Source organism: Lissotriton helveticus, chromosome 6 (genome assembly GCF_964261635.1).
Source record: "Lissotriton helveticus chromosome 6, aLisHel1.1, whole genome shotgun sequence".
In the NCBI taxonomy this organism is placed as follows: Eukaryota; Metazoa; Chordata; class Amphibia; order Caudata; family Salamandridae; genus Lissotriton; species Lissotriton helveticus.
Genome location: NC_136067.1, coordinates 308,669,895 through 308,692,351, shown reverse-complemented (window position 1 = coordinate 308,692,351; position 22,457 = coordinate 308,669,895).

The following is a 22,457-nucleotide window of genomic DNA, read 5'->3' as shown; positions in this document are numbered from 1 at the left end:
AATCGATATACTGGGGGTGCATTTGGATCAGTACGTTTCATGACTGGAATGATCGGAGAATTACATACATTGGAGTCAGTTTCTACAACCACTCCTTGAGCCATGAGCTCGTCAATAATTTTGGATAAGGCTGCTACAGCCTCTGGTGGCAATCTGTACTGTCTGATTCGTGGTAACACTACACCTGGCTTGAGAGTCACACGATAGGGTGTGATTTGCATGTAACCTACATCAGTTGGACCTTGCGCCCATAAATGCTGCGGAACATTGGACAGTCTTGAATCAAAATCTCGTAATACATAGTGACCCTTAAAGTCACGTAGGAACAATCGTATTCCCTCTGGGGAACAGCATATAACTGCACCTAACTCTTTCAGTGTTTTAATGCCTAATAGATTTTCTGGACATGACTTAGTAAGTAACAGATCAGTAGTGCGGGACAATGGACCTACTTCTAGAGTAACTGGCTTTGATATCTCATTTACGATAGGTTTTCCTGAAAATCCAAGGGAAACATTTCTTGAGCCTGAGAGCGGAGCCCCTGGAACTTCGGCGTGACTAATTGTGGTCCTACTTGCCCCTGTATCGATCAAAAACTTTCTGTCTTTCCCTAATACTTGACTGTGAACATAGGGACCTTCTTGATCTACAGGTATCTCGATGAGAGGCAAGCCTACCTCCCTCTCTAGGCTGTTTCATGAATACTGCTGGTACTCTGGATACTCAGACTGTGCATACTGGTACATCTGCGATGTAACATGCTGTGTTGCAGCAATAGGCTGCGGTGCTGTAACTGTCTGTGGTGCATTCTGTGGCTGAGGAATCTGTGAAACTTGTTCTTGTCTAGGCGGACGTGGTCTTTCTTTAGTCTTACCAGTAGCTATGTTGTGTTTCAGAACTGCACACTCATTTATGAAATGACCTGGCTGTTTACAATAATTGCAATTCCCTTTAACGGGAGCTGCAGGATGACTGGCTTGATTCGGACCCCTCTTCTGACTGTCTTGAGGAACAGATTGTGCAACTAGTACTTTCATTTTCGTGTCTTTCATACGTTTTCTCTCGTGTTCTTGTTCTTCTCTGATTCTATTCTGATGGTATTGAAGCATCTGCAACATCTGGGACGGGGTATTAGCTTGCCAGGTACTTTCGACTTTCAGAACTCGATTTTTAATTTGTGGGCTTGAATTCTCGACTAATTTAGTAACAAAAAGGTGAGGGTATGACTCACTACTTGTCTTGAGGCCACTGTTGATGCTAAAACATTTTTCAAATCTAGAATAAAAATCACTAATATCCTCATCTTGCTTCTGTTTACAGGCTGAGATTGCATCCCAGTCTTCTTTTCTCGTTGTCAATAATCTAGGTAAAACTTGTATTAATAATTCTGGTAATTCTTTACATTTATCTCCAAGACCGGTACCTGGTACTCGTGCCTTATCTTCAGCTTCTAGAACTGCCCAATCGATCTTTTTCTCTCCCACCTCCCATTCTTTTTCCTTGAGCTTTTCATACACCCCTGCGGGCAGCAGAACCTTTAACATTTTAATTATATCTGGATATGTGTATTCTCCCATACGGAGCATGTCTTTTAATTCTCTATGGAACCCTGCTGGATCTTTGTCATGACAGGGAATTAATTTCTTCATCTCGAGGAGTTCCATCTTTGTAATCGGAGTGTAAACAAACACTCGTTCTAGTTCGCCACCCGTTCCTCTGACTGGGTGGACTTCTCGTAACGGATTCTGTCTCTCCATGTAAAATGGTTTACCTTCTGGGGGTGAGGCAGGAACAAAATGCGGATTCAAAAACGTTCTATATTTGTGGCGCTGTTCTAGAATGACACTAATTAAATCGGTACCTAAACCTTTCCATCTATACTGGAGTAACTCGTTCAGGACATCATGTAACGGGCCTGGATCAGAGTGCTGACCCTCATACAATGTAATGAGGTGCTGAATCATATACATACCCACCAGTCGTTGCTCGGCTGGGGGCATTTTCAGAAACATTTGTGCCACTATTTCGTCTGGAAAAGTGGTAGAATCAGTAATCCATCGGACTGCTGATCGGGTTAGTTCTTGTTCATGCATGGTACTTAACTGACTGTAACCGATTCGTGATTTCAGAAAGTGATCGGTAGCCTGAAACACTTGTTCTAGTGAACCTTGTTCTGGTGCTGGAGAATGAAAAATAGACTTGTGTTCTAGGCGTAAATGGCGATCTGGAAATCTAGGTTTTCCTACATACGCTATTCTGGCGGGATTCTCGTCCTCTACCTCTTCAGTATCAGAGTTACTTTCTTTCTCGCTTACTTGTGCTGCTTTACGTTGTTCGTGTATCTTTATTATTTCTCTACGGATTTTCTTGTACATACTCTCCATAGCACCGACGGTCTTGTGCTTACCCTCGGCTATATTATCACTCCACCTTGTCAGGGTTCTCATTTCGGCCGGATCTTTAGACGGGTAATCTTGTTCTCTTATTAGACAATTGATCAGAAACTTTAATATCATGAGCTGGATCTCGGCTTTCCTTTGAGACATGGCCTCGCTAATACTTTCTGGATCATCCCCTGTACGGATGAAACGATATATTCTGTCTAGATCTTCTTTCATATTCGGTAAGGTGACTAGATACTCGGCCACCTTTCTTACGCGGAATGAATATAAAACCATATTATCCTCGCCTGGGACTGGATCATAGCCGCATTCGGCAAGGGATTTTCTTATTTCTGCTACAGTCTGATGTCTGGGCGTACGCTGTGACGCTTGTGCATGTAATTCGGCTGTCGTTAAACGCTTGTGTGGCGGCGGGGTTTGAGGAGTACCTCCCCCTGCGGCCCCTAAACTGGAGTCTAGGTCTACTGAGGCTCTTCGTCCTGGCAGAGTGGGAAATGGAAATGCAGGCTGGACTTGTATGGCGGGCTGGACCGGGGGTACCGTAACAGGTACTCCGGTGTCTGGAGAAGCGGGAAGTGCCTGATTTACAGGGACTGGCGGAGCGCGAACAGGATTTGCATATTCTGGGACTGTGTCGTCCAAATAGGACGAAATAAAAATATCAGCTGCGGTCTGTTTGTGACGTAGCTTGGTCGGAACTAATGGTGGCGGGAAATTACTGGATGCCTCTGGGGTCGCTTTTGGCAAGCCCTCGGCAAGGAGAGGATACATACCCCTAATAAGGGCATGCCTCTGTCTGTCTGACTGTTCGGCTTTGACTTGTTCACCTATCTCGATTAGTTCTTTTTCTTGTGCTCGTTCTAAGGATTCTCTACTTAATTCTGACTTTCTGATTTCCTTTTCAGTTCTTTTATGAGCTTCTTTGCGCCATAACTCGATGGCATCTTTCTGTGACTGTCTGGCTTTCTTTTTCCATAATGCCTCTTCTACTCGCATGATGCATTCGGCATCCCATGTACCCGATACGGGCCATCTATACTTTTCTTCTAACTGTTTGGTATACTCTACCCATAAATCTAGATACAATATGGCGCTTATGCCATGCTTCTGATACATAAAGTGACCTGGACTGTCCCTCGGCGGAACAGGAACTGCTTCTTCTAACAAACCCTTTCTAGTTCTTAGCTGACGTAATCTCGAAAAGAGAGACATTGTAAACTTGAATCGGAACACAATACAATACACGAGGAACAATAACAACTGGGAAAACAATTCAGGCATACCACGACATTGGAAATACATTGAACAACATCATAACATAACAGTTCGGACAGAATATTACCTGGAATACTGAGAACAGAAACACAAGAATTTCTCGAGAACGGAACAGACTAGAGTTACTGGATGCACTGCTGAAACAGTACGGAACATACCGGTCCCATAAAGGGACGCATCAAGACCCGTATCCACCTAGGTGAACACTTCGTTTGTGAGTCTGTGTACCACCAACCCACGGACCAGAGTCAATTTAGATTGACCCTGTCTAGATACTACCCCAGTAATGGTACTCACCGGGCAGCAAGAACGGAAGGCCTCGGACTGGACTGGACTGCTACGACGACGGACGACGAACTTCGGACTTCAGTTACGGGTGGGCCTCCGGATACCTCGGACCTTGAACTCTCGGTTTGGGCTCTGGTCGGGACTCGCCGCGTTCCTCCACCGTCTCGTTTGGATGCTGGACCGCCTCCTCCGTCTCCTCCGTGGGCCTGAGGGATACTTGAAGCAGAAATATCTGCCGGTGCACAGAAGAGTTCCGTCACGACTGCAGAGGGTCAGGGGGTCGGCGTGGCTTCACCGACGCGTGGGGAAGGGGCAAGTCCCTATTCGGGCGCCATTATGTGGTAAATAAATAAATAATACCTCTCTTTTTGACTAGACATATATCATAACAGATAGCTCAATAAATAAGAGTCAAGATTCGAGGTAGTAGGAGTTTTGCAGGTTTAATACAGCATAAGGACAGGAACAGGACAACCTGCATAGGAATAGGATGGCAGGGCCCAGCAGCTGCTGGGGCTGGATCTGGGATGAGCGCGCTGACTTTTAGTAACAATACATGAGCATATATACATAACGCAAACACATAGCATTACATTGCAGTAGGCGTAGCAGTGGGTGGAGCAGAAGGCGTGACGCGTAGCAGTCGCGAAAGATAAGGGCGAAAGTAGGTGTAACTGGGCGTACACATAGACATGTGATGCAAACGTAACAGAATATGTCATGAATGGGCGGAAACATTGGAGGGGGCTACCTAAGGAGCCGGGACCTCTAACCTGATGGTGCGCGCAAACTAGCAATGACGTATCACTAGGAGAAGCTGGGGGCTATGAACTCTGTGCTAGGAGCAGAGACTGAAGTCTGGAGAGTCAGGGCGACATGTACCTAAACAGTATCTAGTATCTGATGTTTAGAGAACATGTTGATATAAACTAGAAGTCAGGAGAGGAAAGGCTGACTTGATTCTAAGACTGGACCATGCATTATTCTACATGTAGTGCGTGATGAAGAATATTAAATGACCATTAAATGCAGTATTTCTCTAACGTGGAGACGTGAAGGCTAGACAATGACGGAAACTATTGATGCGGTTCAGTAGCTTAGGAATGCAGAGAAGGAGGACTGAACTGATAACTGGAACTATAACATATTCTTGGCAGACTCAGAGACTGAGCCGGGCACTGCGAGGCAGGAAGTAAGTGAAGGGTCGAGGATACAGGTGGGGGCTGTATCGCTCCTCAGTGAGGTTTCAGGAGACAGGAGCTGAATCTGGTGTCCGGGCCCTTTTGAGGCCTAGAAACGGGGACTTTATAATAGAATAACGTGCACACTGAGAAACGTGGCAACGTAGCTTTACATAGGCCTGATATTCGTAGTATTCACGAGGACTGGAAACTGGCATACTAGAAGTGGACACAACTGTAATTGCGTCATTAATCGGACATGGGGAATACATATGCATATTTAATCATGCACACATAACATATGATGGATGACACGTAGGGACACAGAACATGGCAAAATTTACTTTTCCACAAAATGAGTACCATTGCATAGGGTAAGAGCAAACATCTGTTCTAAAGATGGTATGTTATGTTATTATGTTCTGCGAATTATTCACAGTAAATGTTTTAATAATATAATTATAGCAATAAATTGTAGCCCTTAACAGGAGTCATATGTTTAACATGTGTTTTTAAATAGAGTGAATGATTGCAGGTTAGGAGGAATTAGGAAGGCCTTTTGACTTTGTCAGCCTCAGAATGAGCAGAGGGTGGGGGATAGTAGAACTGCAGAGGTTTGCTCAAGTCCCGCTGAGGTGTTATCTTTAGTTTCCCTGTAAACAATGGAAGGAGGCTGTCATGTTGACATTTGTGACCTTTTAAATTAAGGCATTGTCTCTGTGAAATGCAGAATGACCTTGCTAAACAGGCCTCTAAAAGGAAGGGTTTCTGGTTTCTCCACAAAATTAAAGAACTTAATTCCAAAGGGAAAATATGAAACAGGTTTCTTTGAAAGTCCCAACACAAGCTAAATGCTCTGCAGAAATGATATATTTGTATCTCTGCCTCTAAAAAAATAATGTCTGCTAGTGGCTTTTATTTGACCGAAAATGAAGCATTGCATTAAGTCTTAGACAGAAAATAAGACGAAGCTTTTTATTGAAATTTTGAAGGGTGCATGCCTAAGTGAGAATAATTTTCCAATTAAGAATTACTTTTTACAGTGGAAATTGTGGCCCAAAAATAACATGGAGTGTCAGTGAAAGAATTTTAATTTTGGAAAGTTAAAATGGCTTAATGTTGCAAGCTGACTGACAAGATGGTAACAGTTAAGTAATGGAAATTTATTTTTGTGTCTGTTCATGTGTATTATGTTTTGTCTTCTGATTAAAAGTTATAATTGATGTCTGTTTGTTATGAGAAATGTCTCTCTTTTGTGTGTTGTGTATTTTTTTTTGCTTCTGCCCACAGATCATCCATGGATTGCTCTGGGTGATTTTAAGGCTGACAAGACACGTGAGTTTGGTTGGTTGAAATGAGATGTGTTTTTGCGTAACACCTTTGGAAAGAAATGTCCATGCGTTTTTCATGTTTGTGTATTTGGTTCTATCATGAATTGTTCTTGCTGGTTCTGTGTGTCTGAAAGTTGTATTTGACAGCAGATATCCACTAATTGGTGATCTACTGTCAAAAAGGAGGGTAAGGATTTTAAACCTGACACGGTGTTATGCGTCACCGCTCATTTATATATGCTATTGTTTTGTCTATGCTTTTTGTGCTTGATATACAGCAAGTATATCTGATGGCTTGACATGTCCGTTTTGTGCGGTTTATTTTTGCATGTTTTTTGTTTTATGTTGCTGCTTATGATACTATTACAAGTTTACCTGTGTTGTGAAGGGATATACATGACGATATGTATCCTGCAAACAGTTGGGTAGATTTGCTTTGACACTAAATTTCACAGAAAGACAGACAACACTTCATCAGTGTATGCCAAATTTGGCTTTAATGGTATTTGAAGGAAAATAAAAAAAAGAGATATACAGAATCAAAGTGTGTCACATGCTGTTAGTCACATACTGCCCCTCCCCTTAAGGAACAGGCAGCCCTACATTTATGTATCCTGATTGGACGTAAGGATAAATTATAGATCTGTGACTTTTGCGCATGGTGACCTAATTTTTATATTACATTAGTCAGTTTTGTTCTGCTTCCTGAATAGTGTATGGCCTTGTACCATAAAGGAAACAAGGTTTAATTTTTTTCCCTGAAAAAGGAACTGGAACATTAGCTGAGATTACCGTATATGGTGTAGCGGCCAGCGGTAGAGCTAACATTCACTCAAGTAATTTCTTGTTCTTCCTATAGATTTTTCTTTCATCACTTCTCCCCTGATTGATGTTGCATCGTCCCTAGTAATTGGGGATGTTAGCTGTGTCCTAGTCCCATTTTCTCTTTTCCATATTCCTTTCACCAGTAAGCCTTCTTTTATTATTATTATTATTTTATTTTTTTTGCAGAGTTTTATGTAGCGCGAACTAGACCCAAACCGAATCAGGTATCAGAGCGCTTTACATATTTTCCAGTTACGTTACATGAGGACACACTTTCATTTTTAGGCACGGGGAGATTAAGTGATTTGCCCAGAATCACAGGAGGTTTTGGCGTCGTTACCGAGACTCGAACCCAGATCCCCAGGTCCGAGGTCGAGCGCCCTAGCCGTTAGGCCAACTACTCTCCCCTATTATTGTATTAGGTTCACACTTCCAGATTGCAGTAATGTACTAGGAACCCCTATATTATGTATAATTCCCTTTTGTATGACTAGACTGTTTTTTAAGAATTTTCTTTAGGCCTAACTCGATGTTTTTCAGTCTAACCGTCATGGTAGTGATGGACTGGTTAACTGACTCAATGCTATTATAAGACAAGTTTCCACATTTTGATTATTAGCCTGTGTATTGCGTAGTGCACTTGATGCACAGTTATTAAAAGGGAGGTATCTACATATCCCTGATAATCTATATTATGCGATTTCTCTTTTGAAATGTTTTAGATAAGGAATTTAGGAACACCTATATGTAATTATTGAGAGAAAAAATGTGTTTACCCCATTAGACGATGTCACTGTGTGTGAGGACATCCATTTAGATAACATTCTCATATAGTTATCTACCCTTAGATGGTAGAGAATATGCTCTCACATGGAAACCCAATTTGAGAAATTAGAGGCACTGTTTTGCTTATTGCCTTTGTCTTTCTATTCTCTGAGAATGACAGTGTGTTCTAGACCAAAATTGTCTCATGGCGTATGGCCACTCCCTCGCAGATTGCAGGCCACCTGCTTGCAATCCTCTTGTTAAAAACAAACTATTTTTGTACTAAATTGAAGGAAAATAACAAATCTGTCCCATTTCCTACGTCACTAGGTTCTGCGGGATTAAGTCATAATAACCTGCGGACCTTTGATGAAAAGCTAATTCCCATCAGTGACAGTCCCAGCACCCAGACAGTGATCGCCAGGGTGTCATCAGTGATATCTCCAACGTATTGTACTTGCTTCATCAGAAGGCGTTGAACATCAGAAAAGAAGGAGGAGCTGGTTTTGCCACAGAACCAGAGTTTCAGTGCAAAAGAGCGAAAGAGAAGGATTCCAGTTATTTTAAGTTTTTAGTTTTTCACCTGTCATGTGCTGGTAACCTCTGACAGTAGGCAGTCCCTTGAGCCCCTTGGCCTGAGTTTTGGCCACACCCCCCCCCCTTTTCTTTGCTCCAACGGAAAGGCAGTGCACCAGAGGATCCATGATTGGAAAAAGGCACTACATTGTGGTACCTATGATTAAATGGAAGAGCAGCCCAAGCATCCTCTGACACTGAAAAGCGAGCGTTGGAGTCTGAAAGTGTTGTTGAGTATGAAAGCCTGTTGCTCTTTCCTGATTAATAGTACTTGGGTCTGCATGAGATGATCTGTGCCCATGATCAATGGAGAGCACACTATCTGTAGTGCCTGCCGCAGAGGAGAGATATTGGTGCACTGCCTTGAGACATTGAGACTGTCAAATAAGCTGCGAGTGTTTGCCAGGAGGGCACTCCAACGGATACTGAGAAGGACCATTTTCATGAAAGGCCTGAACGAAGAGGCCCATGCGGAAGAAAACAACAGAAAAGGATTTGATGAACAATAGAAGCCTGCCGGAGAGGCTTGGATGGACTCTGGGTATTTCCCGTGTGATTGCATAAAATGGATATTAGGAGACTGTTTTTTGCTGTTTTTCTGGCATTGTTTTAAAGTAGTATTCTGTTTAGTAAAAGCAGAATAAAGTCCATTCTCTGTGGAAGAGTATCCCTTTTCACCTCAGAGCATTGATGAGGATCACCACTGTTTCACCTGAACATATAATAAGTTACTGAAATGCATAGGAGCCATAAAAAATGTTACTAGATAATTTTAGGATTTGCTTTCTGCTTAGAGTTGTGAAAAATTATAATTTTGTTTGTAATAGTGGTCATTATTTTCTCCTGTTGTCCATATGTTCTTAATAACATGTTTTCTAGTATTTTTAAGCATGACGTTGTCTTTTGTGGGTTGAATTGTTTTCACTACCCAATTGACTTCTGCACCCACCTCCCAACCTATGTCTTTTCCTACTACTACTTCTTTGCATTCTTTTCAAATCTTACCTGAACACGAGCAGATTAGAAGGTCGGAATTTGTGAATAATTCCTTTGTACAGTTTCAGCATCAATACCAGTTAGTAATGATTACCACTAATTGTTGGGTGTGTGGTCTTATGCCACATACTACAGATAGAGGTATTCCCTATTTGGTTCTGTCATTTAGTTACAATGGGTCTGATGGGCATATCAGACAATGTTTATTTATGCCAACGAAGTCTATCCCTTGCGTTCCATGAAAGATAACTCAAGTAATAATGCCTTAGTGAAGGGAATAACGGATAATATTGACATCGATTCAGATACAGACTGAGTGATTGCCTATGTAAGGGCAAAAGGAGGGTCTGAGGTTCTGTGAATTCTGAACCCATGGGTTCCATTTTGTGTATGGCAGCCATTTTGTGGTTGCCCTCACATAGGCCATGATTGTGGCTGAAACTAGTCTTTTGAGGACATGTACACCTTAGCTCGAGTTCATGCTGACTCCTGTTTGACCTGAGTGAACTGACCCTGTTGCCTGAAGCTGACCTTGTTAAACCAGTTCCTGCCCTTTAGCTGATCAAGATTGAGGATCGAAGCACAGGACATTGTAGAGTTTGGTATGCACACACACACCCCTTATCCTTCTTCTTATCTGTTCTCTGTTCCTTCTTTTATGGTCTGTTTATGATATGGGTTGTGGTCCTTTTATTATGGGTTTGTCCCGGCTTGTGTATGAAGGAATGTTAGGCATTTTGCATGCTTGCAAAAGCTAGGAATGCCCCTTACTTGTATGCTGAAGTTTGTAACCCTAAGCATATAAAAGGCCTCTGTTTTCTGTATTCCCAGACTACCTCATTCAGTTGCTACGGCTTCTGTGTGACGTGGCCTCTCTTATTAAATTTAATAAAGATGTCTTTTCATATTTTCAGCTTCTGTGCCAAGTTCTTTTTTTTATTAGTAAGTATTCCCTGAGAATGAAGACTACAGTTCTTCAACCCTCCTTTTGCACTTCACCCTCGCTTAACTTGCTCATTATAGCTGCTATACCAATTTTACCCCACCACTTTGAAAATCCACCAGATGCCCCTGAGTTAATCCTCCCTTTCATTAATCTCTTCTGGGAGAAAGTAGGGCCTCTTCATCCCCTAATTGCATAGCACCTCTGGTGAGGAAGTCGCTAAGTAGAGATGAAAAGGCACAAGTCACAAGAAAGTAGAAAAGCATCTGAATTTAAAATGGCACAGTTCACTCCCATGGCCAGTACAAACTATAATTCATTTACTTGAGTTTCTGTGTTGATGTCAGAGTGTTCTTGGATGAGTGACATCGCATAACACTCTAAAGTTAACACAACTCTCCCCTTTACATGAAAAGTACACAACAAAAACAAAATAACACATATATGTAACAATAGTGCAACATGAAAGATAAAGTTAAAAAGTGTTGTGATGACACATAATTGAAACAATAACACTCTGTATAAATTGTTCCATCACTCCATAAATCTCTTTTTGAACTCTCTCATTGCAGTGTCTGCCCACACTCACATTGAGATGTTCATCATCCACCTGCATTTTTGTTACATTGGCTGCCTTCATTAAAATGCACATCCTTTTTCAGTCCTAACAGTTACGGAGAGAACCTTTATCAGTTCTTACCAACCTGCTAGCATGCCACCACAGATAATCCTTGATCATAATTGCATTTCCACACACTTGTACGGGTTTCAAGAACTTTGACAACCCCTTTTTCAGAATAATTGGTTCCTGGAGCCTTGCCAAGTCACTAACTTTGAAAACAATTGGTCTTGCCTCCACACACCCCACACACTCTTCTGGATTTATTATCTACTTTTGTCCTAGTCTCATTCCACGATTTGTGGGCATACCTGTTGATATCTCTTCTTGACACTATCCAAAATGGAGATGAGTCTGAGCTCACCGCCCTCCCAGGCATTCATTTTACGGAAGTCTTCCCTGTGAACACATGAGGAGTGGTTTGGTATGCCCATTATAATGTCTACAATTCTTCAAGTACATCTGTCTTGCTCTGATGCAAGGGTGCCTCTTTGCATGCATTTAACCAGCACACAATTAAACTCTCCACCACTCTTTTGCTTTCAGAGTGATGCAATGGTGATTTGAGATTTGTAATAACACAGCACTTAATTTGCACATAATTTGAGAGGTAAACTGAACCCTGTTATCAGTAAAAATGATGTCAGGCACCTCCTCTTTGACAGACATGCCCCATAAAAACCTCACAACTTCTCCTCCCGAATGGTAGGCTCACACACAAACCTAACTTCTACCCAATGAGTCAAGTGATCTATCATCACAATAATGTAATGCAAGTGAACTGGAAGAATCTGGAAAATAACTAATAAATATAAATATACGGCCAGGACAGACCACAGGTAATTCTGGAGAAGAATCTGTTGTTAACAATTAGTCATTGCAAATACACTGGGCACACTCACAAACTTTCCATTCTACATCCCCATCAATAAAGGACCACCAAAATTCTGAATTTATCCTCCTTTTAGTGAAACTAATACACATGTGTAGTATTCAAAATTCTTTCTTGCAGACCTATTGGGGGAATCAACTTTTCATACCAGAATAGAAAACTGTTTTCCTCTGACAACGCATTTGCAATATTCAAGAATGGATGCAGGTTAGCTTGTAATGCTTTCCCTCTCAGCTAACAGCAAAATATTTCTAAACACCTCCTGCATAATGCCATCTTTATTGATCTCCTCCTACTATTCATTCTCACTTACACATATACCAGAACCAATCCCAAAACAGCAATGATAATAATGTATCATTGTCCTCCACCACATTCTTCTGATCCTCCACAACAGATAACTTAGATAGACAATTGGCCCTTAGGTTCCATTATCTGGAATGCATTCAACTTTGAACTTGAACTCTAATGATTTGGTTGCCAATCTGGCTAAATGTGTGCCGGATTTCTTGACAAGTTAAAAGTTGACAAGCTATCAATTAAAGGGTGGAAATCAGACCTGAGGACTAATGATCAACCCCTGATGATTACAATTTTCCACTACCCAAACATAAGCCAACATTTCCCTTTCAATAACTGAATATCTGTGTTCTAGAGGTCTAAGGGGGATATTCACAAGAACGTGTGCTAAACATCACCAAAAAATGCTAACGCAACTTCATACATCGCAGCCTATAGCGGGAAAATAACCCGGTGTCAACTTGGAATTCACAACAAAGCGGAGCCATGTGATAGTCTGCCGAAACCGCGGCCAATATCTGCAATACAACCACTTCGACGGAGATAAAAACACAAACCACAACACAAAAAAAGTGCAATGAACCCATTTGCGATGAGGAAAGTAGGGATAAACACCTTCCAGGCCCACAACACACATGGCAGGCGGAAATAAGCACAACAAAAGCCTGAAAAAGAAAGACAAACCAAACAGCCACCACAATGGAGGCGACCCGAGCCACTAGACAACCCCACAAGCCCAACTGGCACTTGTGAGTTGGATGGTACCAGAGGCCATCATGTGCTGCACAGCCGGCAGCTTTGTCTTCAGAGGGATGTTGGTTGTCCACTGGGTTGGTACCGTCAGCAGGTGGGGATGTGGGGCAGGAAGTGGGGGATGGTTGTCCTTTTGGGCCTGTAGTGGGCAATGCCATCCTCTGCCGTTGGGTCTGGGCAGCAGGTGCGTTTCAGGTGGGTCTGCTGTCTTTGTGTACGCTGTCTTAGTGGTGTTCCCAGAGGGGGAGGGTGGGGGGGGGGGCAGGACGGGTCCTGGGGGGGTGGCGGGCCTGGGGTAGTTGCGGTGGGTGTTGTGGCCCTCATGGATATCCACGTTGCATGATCATTGTCTCCATGGCATCTGTGGGTCTTCCAGGTGTGGTTCTTGGATGGGCTCTCTTTTATGCTGCAGGTAGTCGTCCTGCTTAACACCAGCAAAAGGCAGGTGTTAATTCCCTGCTGCAACCACGACTTATCACTTTTTGTTGGTCCACATCGCAGATCTGGCAGTTTGTTGTGAAAGTGGTGTTGTGTTTTTTTCGTGTGTTTTTGGGTTAGTTGGTGGTGTCCACCGTGGAGATACATTTTGGGGCAGTTATTGCGGGAATACTGGCGATGTCTGCAGTTCGCACCAGCTTGTAAATGGGGTGTTAAATCTATCTCCACTTTTGATGCGTTAAGGTGGAGATAAATCGGAGCCAAGTCCTTGTGAATACCCCCCTAAGTGTCCTAGATGCAATTCCTGTGTTAAATTCTTTAAATTCTTCCACCTGTTGTAGACCATATGCACGGTCTACAACAGGATGTAACTAGTGCATCCTTCGCAAAGAGTTGTAAAGTGGGAGTATAAGAGATCAGCCTCTTTAATTTTTCAAAAGCCTTGTTGCATCTCATGTCCCATACAAATAAGGCATTTTTCTTCCGTATATGTCTAAAAACATCTGTCATTTTGGCAAAACCTTTCATATATTTAGAATAAAACATGCACATGTCAAGAAAAGAGGGTAATTGATCCTTATCCACAGGTAAAAGAGATGTAGATGCCTTCACAATACCATCAAATAAACTATGGGTATGACACAGTCAAAACATGAAAAAAGTACCCTACCTTATCGGTCCTAAACGCAAGCCACACCCTGCCCCTGAAGTATTTTCAGGATCTTTAAAACTGACCCATCATTGCTATTGCAATTTGTTCACAAATATCAGTATGTCATCTTGGAAAACAACAACATTATCAACATCTTTGAGCATCTCAAAAATGACTCTTTGGAAAGTCAGTGCTGCTCATGCCAAACCAAAAGACCAGTGGCAAAACTGATAAGTACCCACGGGAATAATAAAAGTGATATGTAGTGTCTGGACCCATGCAGTAGCACAGTTAGATGGTGTGCTGCCTTGAGCTCCAACTTGGTGTACTATTTAGCCTGCCCAACTGTGGCTAATAAAATCTCAATTTTCGGTAGAGGAAACCTCTTTACTCATATTGCCTCGCTAAGTCACCCAACTCCTTGTAGCAGGACCATTTTTAAGTCCACCTGATGTTACTAACATAGAACTTTCAGGTCGGTATTTACTACATATGAGTTTCATGTAATTCAACATTCTTCAAACGTCTACAAGTGCCCAGAAATAACCCAATAGACCAATCTTACTCCCCTCCTATAAAACAGTGGTGACATCAGGGGGCAATAACAATTTTCATTATTATCAAGTATCCTAGCATCTGAATCCACCTCCAATTCTGTAGGTTTACCTTTGGTGGATACAAGGATCATCACATTTTCTGTCAGTTTTCCCAATGCCAACACAGTCTATATCAGCTACACACACTAAATCATTCAAACTATGATTATTGTCCTTGCATTTATCTTTAACCTCCTCCTCTGTAATGAACCTAACTTCAACCCTTTCCCTCTGCTACAAACCTTAGTAAAATGACCCATCCTCCCAAATTTCCTATACACTTGCCCAGAAGTAGGACAATATTGAAAATTAGTCAGATGTGAAGATGACCCACATTTGTAGCACTTAGTTCCCTGTTTGAAAGGTAATTTGGATTTGCACATTGATCCAATTGTGGCTGTCAGAACTCCTTTCAGTGGGCTACAGGGAAAGCAGGGGCTACTGGGCCCAACTGTGGTGTTTGAGGCCTTTTTCTCCTGATCTTCTGCGGCCCTGCCAACTATGCACTCTGAGTAACTAGGCCAAGTACCTCTTCTGCACCAGACCCACAGAGGTAGCGTGAGTCGAGCAGTCCAAGGCTTTTAGGAGAAGAGGTAGGTGTAGGGCAAACACAAACTCACAACTCAATATACGTTCAGCAACCACAATATTTGAATGTTTGAATACTTGCTTTTATAAAAAGTAGTATTTATACACATACATAAAGTGAAATACAGTACACACCAAATAAAAAAACACTCTCCTTAAGCTCTGTATTCAAGCATAGTCCCTGCAGGCACCAGCCTCCCACTCTTCTAGCTACGGACTGCATTATTCCACATTCACTTGCAGAAACATCCTGGCTAGGCCCTGGAAGAGAATACAAGTCTTAGAAATCCCACAGTGGCTATTCATGGTCTAAAGTGTCCCAGCACCCTCAGAATTTCAGTCAGAGCAGATGGTGCAGTCCTACCTGCTCCTGCTGGTGATGATGCAGAAGGAATGGGAGCGTTCATCAACTCTGGGTCAAAGTCGACTTCATTTGGTGCCAGTGAAGAGCAGTGGTCTCATCGCGATCGTCTCAGTGTCTTGACCACCAAGACTCTGATTCAATGTCACAGTAAGTACTGCTTGTCTCCGATACCAGATCTGGGGTGCTAAGAGAGGTCCAATGACACAGGAGCAGCTCCAATCTCCTTGTTGCATACAGCTCATGGATAATGGTCCTCAGGTCCACTTGGCATAGAGAGAGTTACACTCGCAGCATTCAAGGTGACGTCCCTCTTCAGGTCACAGTGCTGCCTAGGGTGATGGCCCTCCCTTCACCACAACAGATGTGAAGGCCCTCAAGATTTACTGTTCTACCCTCATGCCATACAGGAGTCAAAAGCCATGCACTTAAGGTGGTGTCCTTCTTCTGGCTGGTCTGTACAGGAGAATGGCCCTATCTTCACCACAGCCATGCACCAGAGCAACGGTCTATAAGATTTCCTGAAGCCACAGCCTGACATACAGGTGTCACAAACCACAGCTAAGGCAGCATCTCTCATCAGGTTATAACACAGAATAGGACGATGACCATCTTTTCTCTGCTGTGCTACACTAGGGTGATGGCCCTCAAGATTCACCATGGCCACCTACTGGCATATGGGGGTCATAAGCCACACACTTAATGCAGTGTCCTTCTTTTGGTCTTAGTGCTGTACCGGGAACTATGTTCGCCACAGAACTGCACCAGGTTTACAACCCTTAAGATTTCTTTAATTCCTATTGCCCCCACCTGGCATTTGGAGGTTTTAAACCACAGCTCATGTGGCAACTTTCTTCGGGTTGCAATTCAGCACAGGACTGCAGCCCTCTTCCCACAGCATTGCATCAAGACAATGGCTTTTAACCATCATAATGGGCCCCACCTGGCATATAGGTGTTGTGTATAATGCAGAGAGGTGGACTTCTCAATTGGTGTAGCAGTCTCAGTGTGGACTCAAATCTCAAACTCTGCTTCAGGGATCCACTTGACAGGATCCACTGGACCTCGCTCCCTTCAGACAATCTCCTGCTCCTTACAGGGTTCTTTGGTCTTGAGTCAGGCAGAACGTGGTGCTCCAGACTCCAAGGCAAGTGGTCCTAATTCTTATCTGTGAAGAACTCTCCTCTAGACGGACTGTCTTTGCTAGGAATATCAAGAACCGCGTTACCTAGTACGCGGTTGTTGCCACGTTGAGGCTCGTTTTCTTTTAATTAATATTCTTTTAATTCATTTTTTTAATTCATGCCTTCTTCCCTCGCTTAACCCCTGCTATTTGTTTGAGCCACTAGTGTTAGCTACATGTTCCAACTAATATCCTCCATTCTTTAGGACAGTTTTCACCTAGTAAACAATTTGTCAATCCTGCTCTACCCATGTTATGCAGCAAGCTCGATGTAATCTACGCACCTAACTTTAACCTTTACTTCTATCTGATATTTCATGATGGAGCTTCCTACCAATATGAATATCAGATTTTTAATGCATTTGGGCTAGTTTAACTGCTTTTCCTTTTTCCTACAGAGCGTTGCCTCACACCCTGAGCGGTTGCCAGGAGCGTTGAGTACCCTCCCGATTTTTAACGGGTAATGTGTTTTCTGATATAACGTCTATTACCTTGTCTGGCTTTGTATGGGCAAATTTTATTTGAATGTGGCATTAATGTACTTTCACCGTTGAGACCTTTGTCCTTTTGCACTTCTAAATTTTTTTTAAACTTTTTTAACAGGAGTGCGACACCTAGGAGCACCCATGGAGGTTTACCCCCACCACGTCTTCAACCTCGGAAGCAAGACAATCGGTGACAAGCTTAGGAAAGTCCAGAACACTTCCATCACCTTGGCTGCCTTCCCTGTGGAATGGAAACACCTTGAAGTGAGTGCCCTCCTGAAGAAATCATCCACCGACCCAGCCAAACCAAAAAACTATGGGCCCCTCTCTCTGCTCCCCTATCCAGCAAAGGTCCTAGAGAAAGCAATCAACCAGCATTGCACCAAACACCAAGAATACCGCAACCTCCCTGGCCCTCTCCCTATCCAGATCTTGAGCTAACCATAGCACTGAGACAGCCCAGACAGCAGAAACCAACAACATCAGGGATCTCCAGGAACATGGAGTAACAGCAGATCCTCCTGGATCTCTAAGCCATGTTTGACACCCTCTCTCATCACATCCTGATTAACACACCTCACCACAACAGGATCCAGGGAGACGACCTCAAATGGATTGCCTTATACCTCACTGGTAGAACCCAGAAGATCGGTCTCCCACTATTCAGCTCAGAGCCAAAGAAGATCATCTGCAGAGTCCCCCAAGGATCGTCCCTCAGCGCCACCCTCTTCAACACACACATGACCCCCCTGGCTGACACAGTCAGATCACATGGATTCAAAATCATCTCCAACGCCGACGACAACCAGCTCATCCTCTCACTGTCCAAAGACCTCTACCACCAAAACCAGCTTCCACAGATTCATGATGAACGTGGATGAAGGGCAAATGTCTTAAATTCAACATAGACAAGACGGAAGTCCTCATCTTTTTGAACAACACCTCACCATGCAACAGCCCTTGGTGGCCCATGATCCTTGGTCCACCCCTCCAGCCCCAACAGACCAGGTCCGCAACTTTGGCATCCTCCTGAACAGCAAGCTATCTATGAAGAAACAAGTCAATGCAGTCTCATCCGCCTGCTTCCACACACTTTGCATGATGAGCAAGAGTTTCAGGTGGCTCTCAGTCAACACCAGAAGGACCATCATCCAGGCCCTCATAACCTGCAAACTGAACAATGGAAACACACTCTACGTAGGAATCACTGCATGCCTTCTTAAAAGACTTCAGACAATACAAAACTCAACAGCAATACTCATCCTTCACCCCTCCAGAAGAACCAACATCACACCCCACCTCAAGAAACTACACTGGCTCCCGATGCAGAAAAGATACTAGTTTAAGATGCTGACTCACTCCTACAAAGCCTTTGTTAGACCTGGCATCCTTGGCGTGGTTCACCCTGTCCTTTTTTACCTCTATCTCATATATTTTTTAACTATGTTCTGGATTTAGTTTTTGCTGGTTTAGGTACTCTAGCAACTTTGCCACTGCTGATCAGTGCCAAAGTGAAAGTGCTCCCCCCGGTAAATTCTGAATCTGATAGATTATCCATGATTGGCATATTTGATTAACTGGTAAGCCCCTAGTAAAGTGCACTGTGTGTGTCCAGTACATGTAAATCAAATTATACTAGAGGGTCTGCAGTACTGTCTTCGTTACCCACACCCGTAGCCTTTCAAATGTGTCTCAGACCTGCTACTGCAGTGTCTGCGCACGCAGTTTTTAACTGCCATGTCGACCTGGCCCTAACTTTCCTTTTCTTACATGTAGGCACCCCTCATGTAGACTCAAGATACCCCCATGGGCAGGGCCCAGTGGAAGCGAATGGTAGGACATGTGCTGGTGTGTTTTTCATGGCCTGATAGTGACATACTGTGCATTTCGTTTTTCACTCTGGAAAGCTGTCTGTCCCATAGGTGCACATGGGAGCTGTCTTGTATCACCTTACAAGTGTAACTTTCCATTGGGACAAGAGAAATTAGGTTTGGGTCTCTGAACTCAGAATTTAATGGCACACTTTTTAGTGAAGGTGGTTTTTATATTGTGTGTCTGAAAATGGCAGTTTTAGAAAGAGGGCATTTTCTTGGTTAACCATCCTATGTGCCTCTGCCTGTTTGTGTATTCACCATTTTGGCATGACAGGCATGGGGGATGTGCATTCACTCTAGGCAGTCACGACATTATACATTCACTAGCAGCCCGTCCCGACGTTGTCCGAGTATGAAATAGAATGTGTGTAATGTGTGTATTCAGATACGGTCATTCGCGTGTTCCCCCGCTTGAGGCCCAGCTGCAGCCCTGGTTGATGTTAGCAAGCGCGTGTCCCACCGCTTGAGGCCCAGCTGCAGCCCTGGTTCATGTTAGCAGGCGCATTCAATTAGTGTAGTAATCCGCCGCCTGAGCCCGGCTACAGCCCTGGCTGTTAGCAGGCGCGTGTAATTTGGTTTAATGTGATAGTTCAGTAACAGCGCGCATGAGAGGCTGCAGTAATTGTCCTCGCAGACACGCTCAGTCACGTGTGCCCCCGCTTGAGGGCCAGCGGCGACCGTCTAACAATTAGAATTGTGTGAGTCTTGAATGATTGTTTCCCGCTGTTCTTATTTTTTTATGACCCACACCGACGCTCTTCGGCCCTGAGTGCTTTTTAGACGCACCCAGGCCAAGCCGCACACTGCGTTCGGCCCTTTCAGACGCACCCAGGCCAAGGCACACACTGCATTCGGCACCCCCAGTATGTGTGAGACAACGGGCAGTCCCCCAAGGGAGTCTTGTGAATGGTTACTTACCACGCTTCGAGGTGACTACCTTTGTGACGCCCCCAGCACACGGCCAGAGCAGACGATCTGATTAATGTACGACCCAGATGGCATGAAGTGCGGAACGTAGCACACGCCCCCAGCGTTTGTCACGCCCCCAGCGTGCCCCTTGATGTGGCGCAATTGCGTAATTGGCGCTTCACATGGCATGAAGGGCGGACACACGCCCACAGCGCGGACTCACGACCACAGCGTTTGTCACGGCCCCAGCGTGTCACGCACCCAGCGTGCCCCTTGATGCGGCACAATTATAACTCACATGACATGAAGGGTGGAACGTAGTGTATATAACAAGGACCCCCTGAAAGCAGAATAATCTATGCTCCTAGGTCAGGGATAAATCATATTGGTAAACAACAACCAAGGCAGACAAAATGATAATTAATTAAATATAACAAGGGCAAGAAACCATATTAAACTGAGGTTAAAAAACAAAATGTATTTATAAATAAAGCAATAATTTATTAAAAAAGGTTACAGTGATTTCAATGCAACAACAATAATCAACAAATAATTAAAAAAATTATTGCTTTATTTATAAATAAATTTTGTTTTTTAACCTCAGTTTAATATGGTTTCTTGCCCTTGTTATATTTACTTAATTATCATTTTGTCTGCCTAGGTTGTTGTTTACCAATATGAAGGGTGGAACGTACCACACGCCCCAGCGTTTCTCATGCCCCCAGCACATGCCCACAGCAGAACGCAGACACGCCCACAAGGGACTACTTTTCTGGCACGGTTCTTTTACCTTTTAAATGTATATGGTGGCCGTCTGCATAGCCTATGTCCTTCTGCTGCACCTGCCCTTTCCAACGCTGTATTGGGTGTTGTGTTTGGTGCTGTGGTTACTGAGATTACTCGCCTCAAAGGTTTGGGCTCTCTCTTTATAATATTAGTATGGATTGCACTCTCTCGCCACACGTTCCACCATTATGTCCATTCTCGGCCCCCTTAAACATTCAAAAGTCTCTCCTTAGTCTTTCTTATTTCTTGATGCGACTCATGGACCAGCTGTATGAGATGATCCCTAACTCCCAAGGGAGGAAACAACCTGCTTCCCCTTAGCACAACGTCATTGAGTACGGATAATTCTTCACACACTTTGCTAAAGATTTCAAATCTACTATCTATTTTCCAGCCAACTTGCCCTGCCAAAATAAACTGATGAACAAGATTGAGTATCTCATCCTTTTCCAGTTCCTTCAACCATTCCTCTTAAGTAACATAGCCCAATATCACAATGCAAACTTTAATCTCATCGTCTTTGCACCATATACTATCTTCTTCCCCACTGTCCCTTGAATCAACTGCCAATCTGGTCACACAATCCGCCACCTTGTTTATTATCCCCGGTACATAGGAAACTTCAAACTGAAAATCTTGGAGTGCCACCAACCGTTCGCAAATCCGGGATGAGATACAATCTAGACCTTTCCTACCAAAGACCTCTTGCAATTGGTTGTTATCTGTTTGTACACAACATTTGGCTCCCCACACACATTGTCAATATGTCTGGACTGCCAAATACACAGCAAGAGTCTCCTTTTCAATAGTGGAGTACCGACCTTCCACCCCTCTCAACCATCGAGAGGCAAAAGCTATGGTAACCTCTTCACTTCCCTGCCTCTGCTTTAACACAGCACCAAGCCCTATGTCATTCACAGCACTCACAATCACACAGGGATGCACAGGAATAAAGCTTTTCAAGATCTGTGCTGATGACAAAGCAGTTTTCACCTCAATTTCCCTTTGACAGGCCTCTGACCACACATATTACACTCCCTTCGAATGAAGGTTCATAATGGCAAGCGTGCCACTAGCAAAATCCAGGACAAATCTTGAATAGTACTCAGCCATACCTAGAAAGTACTGTGCGTTTTCCTTCTTGGAGGTTGACAGTAGGTTCACAATCGTTCTGACAAAATCCTCTTTGGGTCTCACCCCATGCCCTGAAATCATGTGCACTTTTACCTTGTTCTTAAAGCCTGGCCCACATACCCCCACCTTTGTCACCCTCTACTTGCACTCTAATAGGCAAATTCACCGCGCTTTGCGGGTCCTTCGCCCTGTCTCGAGGCGGCCATCTTGGGGGAGGAAGAGCAGTGTGGTAGTAGTCCTTTGTTGATCTTGCTCGCTGTCTATTTAGGCAGCCATGCTGACGCGCAGCGGCCACGCGCAGCGGG